This window comes from Mustela nigripes, chromosome 1, assembly GCF_022355385.1.
Source record: "Mustela nigripes isolate SB6536 chromosome 1, MUSNIG.SB6536, whole genome shotgun sequence".
NCBI classification, from domain to species: Eukaryota; Metazoa; Chordata; class Mammalia; order Carnivora; family Mustelidae; genus Mustela; species Mustela nigripes.
In genome coordinates this window covers 64,218,812-64,226,619 of record NC_081557.1, presented here as the reverse complement: position 1 = coordinate 64,226,619, position 7,808 = coordinate 64,218,812, and the positions used below count along the sequence as shown (strand labels likewise).

The window sequence follows — 7,808 nt, the reverse complement described above, 5'->3', positions numbered from 1 at the left end:
TTAGTGATAAATATTAAAAAAAAGATTCTTGATGTTCAGAAAATATCAAACAGAAAAAAAAAATAAATAAAACAAACAAGTGAACCAACAAAACCTCCAACACCTTAGCAAGTCACATTCAAACTGAATAAAAACAGTAACAAGGAGAAAGTCTTGAAAGCAGCCATAACAATGGAGGGGGAAGATTATATACAGAGGAATAAAGGTAAGAATTATACCAATAAGCCTATCAGAATCTATGCAACTGAGAAGACAATGGATGATGTTTTTAAAACATTGAGAGAAAATAAGTCATCCCACAATTCTATATCCACTGAAAATATCCTTCAAAAGTAGGAGATTTTTGGGGCGCCTGGGTGGCTCAGTGGGTTAAGCCGCTGCCTTCGGCTCAGGTCATGATCTCAAGGTCCTGGGATCGAGTCCCGCATCGGGCTCTCTGCTCAGCAGGGAGCCTGCTTCCTCCTCTCTCTCTCTGCCTGCCTCTCTGCCTACTTGTGATCTCTGTCTGTCAAATAAATAAATAAAATCTTTAAAAAAAAAAAAAGTAGGAGATTTTTTAATTTTTCAAAGAAAGAAAAATTAAGGGAATTGAAATCAGCCAATCAAATGTACAAAAAGTACATGTACAGTTGTACAAATTTCTTCAGAGAAAAGGATGTCATGCTGAGAGGAAACTTGACTCTATATAAAGACACGGAGGGCACTAGAAATTAGATTAGATAAAATGTGAGGTATTACAATATTTTCTTTAATAATAACTATTTAAAGCAAAGACAGTCACAATGTACTATGTGTTTATGACATATGTAAAAGTGAAATGATCACAATGATGCAAGACAAAGTAAAGAAGAATTAGGACTATGATCAAGTTTTGACATCACATGTAAAGAGTATTACTCTTTAGAGTATAGTATTACTATAAGAGTATAGTATTACTGAAGGTGGACAAAATTAGTTAAGGAGGTCTACAGGAATGCCTTGCAGATCTTACATGTTTGGTTCTTAACAACTGCCATAAAACAAATATTGTGATGAAGTGAGTCAAATAAATTTTTTCATTCCCCCACACATATAAAAGTTAGATTTACATTCTAACCAAGTGTGCAAAAGCCTTATGTATAAAAAAGTATATACTTTAATTAAATATTACTTTTTTGCTGAAAAATGTTAACCATCATCTAAGCTTTCAGCTGGTCATAATCCTGATTACAGATCACCATAACAAATATAATAATAATGATAAAGTTAGAAACGTTGTGAGAATGACTAAAATGTGACACATGGACATGAAGTAAGCAGATGCTATAGGAAAAATGGTGCTGATAGACTTGCTGGATGAAAGGCTGCCACAAACTTTCATTTGTAAAAGTCTCAGTATCTGTACTGTGCAATAAGATGAGGTATGCTTATATTTTAAACTCTACAGCAGACACTAAAAAAAAAATTAAAGTAGAGGTATAAATAATGAGTCACTTGAAGAAATAAACTTGAAAAGTACAGGCCTAGACTTCCAGTTTCTGGTGTAACATGTGAGAAGCTCAGAAATCACACTATGTCCCAACAGGTAAAAAGCTGAAAAACTGAAAAATCAACAACTCTAGATCCATTAGCGAATGAGGTCACAGGTCAAAGGGCTGCTGCTCCCTATTGGAGAGAGTCACATAGGCAGATACAGAGAGTATCAGTTTACCAGAGCAGAAACTCACTGGCAGAACTGTCCATGGGATATGGTGCTGGGTAGGAAAACCTATACTGCAGTTGATGTATGGCTAGAGGCTCAGGGTACACAAGGCTGAGAGTTAAAAACTCTAGGGGAATGCAAACATAGGAAGGACCCACACTTTTGAGAGTTTTACCTAGAGGAACTTTATCAGGTCCTTACTGTGAATATTGAGGGGAAAAAACTGCAGCTCCTTTGACAGGGGGAGGGGAATAGTAAGTAACCATTTTGAAGTGTGTTAGAGCATTCTATTCTTCTTAAAGACGACTGTCCTCTTTAAAAGGAGAAACTATTTAACCAGAACCAACCTCCCTGGGAGAAGGGATGACCCAAGCAAAGAGTGGGGAACTGAGAAGCACTGCTGACCTCTACAGCTCAAGGACACAGGATCACTAAAAGTCTGACCTACTCAAAAGACTACACTCACCAAGGAGGTGGGGGGAGACGATATATCCCCCTTACTAGCACATTACTGGAATTGCACATTTACTGCAATTCCTTTTATCTAGTATGTCATGTTAGCCTTTTGAGAAATTACAAGGCACACTAACTAGCAAAAAACAGTTTGAAGAGATTGAAGAGGCATTAGAATTGGAGTCAGATATCGCAAGAATGGTGGAAATATCAGATGAGATATTTAAATTTGAAAACCTATGATTAATATGCTAAGGAGGTTAATGGAAACAGTAGACAATATACAAGAACAGATAGATAAGAAGTAGGGAGACCAAAGTGCTAAGAGAGTATTTCTAAGAATGTTAGAGGTAAAAATAATGTAACATAAATGAAGAATGCCTTCGATGGGCTCATTAGTATACTAGACATTTCAAGGAATTAGAGCTTGAGCTCCATAGAAATACCTAAATTTAAAAGCAGAGAGAAAAAGGAAAGCAATAAGCCCCAAGAATATCCAGTAACTGTAGGACAACTACAAAGAGCATAACATACCCATAATGCAAATACTAGAAGGAGAAGAAAGAAAGGAGCAAACATTAGTTGAATTAATACTGAGTGAGAATTTTCCAAAATTAATGTTAGGCACCAAGCCACACATCAGAAAGCTCAGAAGACACCAAGGAGAATAAAGGCCAAAAATGTAATATTTAAATTTTAAAAATTAAATATGAAGAATAAATCTTGAAAGCAGCCATGGGTAAAAATATCTTACTGACATAGAATCAAAGTATATCTGACTTTTCTTCAGGAATCCTGCAGGCAAGAAGAGAGTAGATGAAATATTTAAAATACTGAGAGAAAATAAACACAAACCTAGAAATATGTATATTGCCCAATCATTCCTTAAAAGTGAAGGAGAAATAAAGAGTTTATCAGATTAAAATTAAGAATGAGGGACACCTGGGTGGCTTAGTTGGTTAAGCATCTGCCTTCTGCTCAGGTCATAATCTCAGGGTCTTGAGATTGAGTCTGAGGTCAGGGTCTCTGATTAGCAGGGAGTTTGCTTCTCCTTTTGCCTCTGCCTCTTCCCCCTGCCTCCCAGTTCATGCTCACACACACACACACTCTCTCAAATAAATAAATAAAATATTTTTTTTTAAAGGAAAGAATGAAAAGAATGTAAGGGGATATATGCCCAGGATCCACACCTTGTAAGAAATGTTGAAAGAAGTCCTTTTAGACAGGTGAAGGTGAAATAAATCAGAAACTAAGGTAAAGAAAAGAAACTCAGTAAGGAAATTTAAAAAATGAACAAAACTTCTGACAGACACCTTCCTACAGAAGATATATGTATCTTTGTATGTCATTAGGGAACTGCAAATTAAACAATTAATGGGCCAAACTTAGAATACTGACAACATCAAATGTTGATAAAGATGTGGAGCAACAGGAACTCTCACTCACTGATGTTAGGAAATACAAAATGGTATGGGTAGTTTGGAAGAGTTTGGCAGTTTCTTATAAAACCAAACATGCTCTTCCAACAATCGTGTTTGTTGGTATTTACCCAAATAAATATAAAACTTATGTCCACACAAAACTCTGTACATGTTTATAGCAGCTTTGTTAATAACTGCCAAAACTTGGAAGCAATCAAGATGTCTTTAGGTAGGGAAATGGATAAATAAACTTTGGGACATCCAGCCAGTGAATAGTACTCAACACTTAAAAGAATTGAGCTGTCAATCCATGAAAAGATAAGAACTTAAATGAGTATCACTAAGTGAAGGAAGCCACTATGAAAAAACTACATACTACATGAATCCAACTATATGCCATTCTAGGAAAGGCAAAACTGGAGACAGCAAGGAAAAAAAAAATCAGTTGTTTCCAGCGGTTGTTGTGAGGATGTATTGGGTAGGTTAAGTACAAAAGATTTCTGGGGCAGTAATACCATTCTATATGATACTACAATACCATGTCATTATGTGGTTATAACCCACAGAAGGTACAATACTAAGAGTGATGCCTAATGTAAATTACAGACTTTGGTTGATAATGATGTGTCCATGTAGATTAATCAATTGTCACAATGTGCCACTCTGGTAGAAAAGGTTGTCTATAGTAGAAAAGTTTATATATAGTAGGAAAGGTTGTAAGTGTGTGGTATACAAGAACTCTTTGTACTCTCTCCTGAATTTTTTCTGTGAACTTTAAACTTCTCTGAAGATAGTTTATTTTAAAAAATAAAAAAAGTTGAAATTTGATCTCTTCTAAGCAGTTTTATATTTTAAAATGCCCACTTAATTTGCTTAGCACAATACTCTCTTAACTCCATCCATGTAACTAACTGGAATTTAAATAAAAACTTAAAAAAGTATGCCTACTTAATCTCGAGAAAGCAGGAAAAAGTAAGTGGGAAAAAGAGAAAAATGGAAAACAGACATCTAATGTTACCGTTTAATTTAATTACATCAATAACTATGACAAATATGAATACTTTCAGCTCACCAATCAAACAGAGATTGTTAGAATGCATAAAACATAATCTGAAATTCTGTGCAGTCTACAATAAGCCTACTTTAAGTGTAAAGGCCTCAGCTGAAAATAAAAGGATAAGAAAGATACACATGAACCCTAACCTAAAGAAAACTGGAGTAGCTCTGTTAATTTTAAAGACATAGGAACAGGGAAGAACATTAAGGATTAAGAAGGTATTACACAATGATATAGAAGTTGATTAAGAATACATAAAAATCCTAAGCATGTATGCATGAAACAAAAGAATTTCATATTGCACGAAGCAAAAACTGATATACACAAAAAGAGAAAAAAAATCCACTAGTATCTTTGGAGATTTCAACATTCCTCTTCAGATAATTAATAAAATAAGTAGGAAGAAAATTATAAGGATATAGACACCCTTAGGAGCACTATCAACTGACTGAGCTTAACTAATACTTAATAAATCATTCCGCCCAACAACACAGACTATACATTTTTCCCAAATGTACATGAAACATTAATCAAGATAGATCATATTTTGGGCCATTAAAAAAGTCTTACGTGTTTGAAATAACAAAAATCTTACAATATATGTTCTTAGACTAAAATGGGAATTAGTTAAAAATATCAGGAGAATCTCAAGATACTGGAAATTTTTTTAAAAAGCATAATGATCCATTGCTCAAAAAAAGAATCATAAGAGAAATTTTAAAATATGTTAAATTCAATGAAAAATGTCATATATCAAAATTTGGGCTGTAGCTGAATTAATTCTTAGTGGAAGAATTATAGCATTAAATGCATATATAAGGAGAAAGGAAAGATCTAAAACAATAATGTAATATTCAACTTAAACTAGAGAAATAAAAGCAGGTTATAAATAGAGCAAACAGAAAGAAGAAACTAATAAAAGTTACAGCAGGAATGAGTAAAGTTGAAAACAGAAAGACAATTGAGAAAACAATTGAATCTAAAATCAAACAAGAAAGCATATTCCTAAATGTCCCTTAAACACCAAGGCAAAAATCCTTAATAAAATATCTGCAAGATATTTTGTTTGTTCAAGAAAACACGAGAGTACTTCCACATTTCAAATATAATCCATATAAATTACCTTATTAAATTACTAAAGAAGAAAAACCACATCATATCAATATAAGTGGAAAAAAACACTCAACAAAGTACAGCATCCATTCATGATAAAAAGTCTCAGCAACCAGGAAAAGAAAGGAGCTTCTTGGACTCAATAAGAGTTTCTATGAAAAAAACGAATGCTGAGAACATTCTTAACAGTGAGAATCCAAATTCTTCTTTTCCAATTTTAGGATAATAAAAGAGATGTCCTCTCTCCCCACTTCTGTTTAACATTGCACTGGAAATCCTAGGTAGTGCAGCAAAACAAGGAAAAAAAAAACACAAAAAAAGACAAACATTGGACTTGTTATGGGATCCCAGACCAGGTGGACAGTGGGTGTGATGGAGGTGACCTTGGAGCAGCACTTGGAGGACACAATGAAGAATCCTTCCATTACTGGAATCTTGCACACAAATTCACAAGGACTTAATTTGGGCTTCTGTGAGAGCCTGTCAGATTAGCATGCTGGATTCATATCTGTTCTAGACTAGCAAGCAGCAAGCTAACCTCAGACCCAAATGATTCTCCTGTGGTGTGTGTAGAATCAGATAATGGGAGCATTATGATCCAGAAACATGACAGCATCACAGTAGCAGTGTGCAAAATGACCTCTTAACATGTCATATCAGTTCTCCAGCAGTCTGTCATAGGGGCTGCATCCTACCTATGCTAATTATATTGTAGAACAATTAAAGTTCCAGTGGGTAGACCACTCATTTGGCATGCATTGGGCACTTCCCTATTAATTTTAGAGTGAGCTTCATTTTGATACTCAATAGACTAAGTTATCAAAATATTAGTAAGAAAGGATCATGTTTTGAAGTAACAAATCCAAGTCACTTTGTATATAGAAATTTCCTGTGTTCAATAAATCTAGTTGGAGGGGGGAAAAAAAAACATTGGGAAGGAAGAAATAAAATGTATGTATTCACAGAAAACATGATTATGAGTATAGAATATCCCAAAGACTTTACAAAAATAAAATCTTGAATTAATGAATGAGTTTAGCAAGGTCACAGGACAAAAGGTCAGTATGTAAAAGTCATCTGGATTCCTACATATACGCAATGAAAAGGTTGTATCTGAAAGTTTTTTAAAATGCCACATGTATGGGGTGCCTGGGTGGCTCAGTTGGTTAAAATGCCACATGTATAGCTTCAAAATTTATATTTAAAATTTTTAAAAAGCCCACATTTACAAAAACTTCAAGAAGGGAATTAACTTGATTCGTAAATTCTAGAGAGCTGATGTACAACATTCTTACCAATACTGTACACTTAAAAATGCATTAAAATGGAACATTTTGTGTTAAGACTTCTTACCAGAATAAAGAAGTTGAAAACAAAAACAAGGGTCAAAGAAACTTTCACAGATGATGGATGGATAGGTTCATTATCCTTTTTTTGTTGAAAGTTACTTATGTGTACCTATGATGAAAATTTCCAAATTGTGCATTTTCAGTATGTGCAGTTTGCTGTATATCAAATATATCACAGTAAAATTATTAAATTTTTTTCTTTTTATTTATTCCAGTTAATATTAGTATAATATTACTTTCAGATGTACTATTTAGTGATTCAGTACTTCCACACAATACCCAGTGTTCAGCACAATAAATGTACTCCTTAATGCCCATCACCTACTTAATCCTTCTTACAACGACCTTCTCTCTCTGCTAACCAACAGTTGGTTCTCTATAGTTAAGTGTCTGTTTCTTGGTTGGCCCCTCTCTCTCTCTTTTTACCCCTATACTTCTTTGTTTTGTTTCTTAAATCCCACATATAAATGAAATCATATGCTATACACCATATACAAAAATAAATTCAAAATGGATTAAAGACATGTGAGACATGAAACCATTAAAATCCTAGAGGAGAACCCGACAAGAACCTTTTTGATATTAGCTCTAGCAAGTTCTTTTAAGATAGGTTTTTCTCAGGCAAGAAAAGAAAAGAAAAAATGAACAATTGCGACTTAATCAAAATAAAAAGCTTCTGCACAGTGAAGTAAACAATCCACAAAACTTTTAGAAAACCAATGGAGTGGGAGAAG

The 7,808-nt window shown here is 34.0% G+C and overlaps 1 pseudogene; it reads left to right on the top strand.

Annotated features, from left to right (window-relative positions):
* The first annotated feature begins 6,092 nt into the window (after window positions 1-6,092).
* Window positions 6,093-6,372, top strand: LOC132012090 (ragulator complex protein LAMTOR5-like; annotated as a pseudogene).
* The last annotated feature ends 1,436 nt before the right edge of the window (window positions 6,373-7,808 follow it).